The sequence below is a fragment of the Gopherus flavomarginatus genome, chromosome 4 (genome assembly GCF_025201925.1).
Source record: "Gopherus flavomarginatus isolate rGopFla2 chromosome 4, rGopFla2.mat.asm, whole genome shotgun sequence".
NCBI classification, from domain to species: Eukaryota; Metazoa; Chordata; order Testudines; family Testudinidae; genus Gopherus; species Gopherus flavomarginatus.
This window is the reverse complement of record NC_066620.1, coordinates 27,737,115-27,738,436: the sequence shown is the minus strand read 5'-3', so window position 1 is coordinate 27,738,436 and position 1,322 is coordinate 27,737,115. Positions and strand designations below refer to the sequence as shown.

The 1,322-nt window shown below is 50.1% G+C and overlaps 1 non-coding gene across 1 annotated transcript; it reads right to left on the bottom strand.

Annotated features, from left to right (window-relative positions):
• Nucleotides 1-293: 293 nt before the first annotated feature.
• Nucleotides 294-366, bottom strand: TRNAI-AAU (transfer RNA isoleucine (anticodon AAU)). The gene has a single exon. It is a non-coding gene; the product is annotated as a tRNA-Ile (tRNA).
• Between the last annotated feature and the right edge of the window lie 956 nt (nucleotides 367-1,322).

Sequence of the window (1,322 nt, the reverse complement as noted above, 5' to 3'; positions counted from 1 at the left end):
CCTCTATTGCCCCATTCCTGCCTCACTTCCTCCTTTGGCCGGTCACGCAAAGGAGCCCAGCAGGAAGTGAGAGCCTCTATAGGCCAACCTCCAACAGCAGAGGTGGCCAAGCCACAAGCCTCCAAATGATGACTGGCCTAACTACTCTAGGTTCTCCAGCCTGACACAAAGGTGCTTTCTCCACTGCTGTCAGCATCCCCTGTCAAGGCGGAGTTGGAGTTATCCCAGGGACAGGCCAATAGGAGGAGTGCCCTTTCTGAACAACAAGGGGATCTGGGAAAAGGAAGCCACCATGTTTCTGCCTGGTTTTGAACCAGGGACCTTTTGCGTATTAGGCAAATGTGATAACCACTACACTACAGAAACTCCAACTATTGGGTTGTTGTTCACTCTGGCACAGACCGATGGACAAATCTAGAGAATGTGGTGGTAGCCCCTCGATAGGTCAGCTGGCGGAGCAGAGGACTGGAGCCAGCACTCAGGAAGTCGTCCTTACCTCTCCCGTGTGACTTCAGCTTGAAGGAAAGCTTCTTTTTCTTCTCCTTGCTGACAAAGAGCAAGAGAAGAATGAAAGGTCAGGTGGGCCAACTCGGTGCAGAAGCCCATGCTGTCTTTTCCCGCTGCATAGCCTGAAATGAGGGACTCGTGGCAGTTAAAGGAACTGCTGCACTCTCAGAAAACATCCCGCCCCTGCAAAAAGGAGGATAGAAGAGCCTGTTAGTCTAGCACGCTCCCAACTGAACTGTTTCAGCAGCTGCTAGGTTTCTTTTTGGCCTGTTACTTTTCTGTCTGGGATGTTGTTGTCAGCTGTGGCACAGAAAAAGGACATCATTGCAAGCTGCCCATGAAGATAAGATTAACTTTTGCCTTCCTTGCTCGGCTTTACTTGCTTCCTCACCCTATTCCTGCCTTAGCTCCTGTGTTACCTGAAGGCAACGGGGGCCCAGCAGTACAAAGAGGAAGTTAGACAGCTAGATCCTGGTGGCAAAAGTTCTACCACCGCTTGCCACCCCACTCTCTTCTCCCAGCTTCACATATTGACCGCCAGGTACTTGGTGCCCAGCAGCGCAACGGAAGGCAGTGGACAGAGCCACTCTCACCTTGAAGCTCTGGCTCATTAAACCGTATCTTCAGTCGCTGATGGCCAATGAGAGACCAACAGCGCTTGCTATTTTAGCACTTGAAAATGCCATTGGTCAGTCACTGGATCTCTTTTATGCTGTTACATAACAAATGAAAATAGAATCTCAGTGTGACATTCTGTACCTTTGGGGGAGTGTGCTGTAACCCCCATATTCCTCATTTTCATATAATCGTGATCT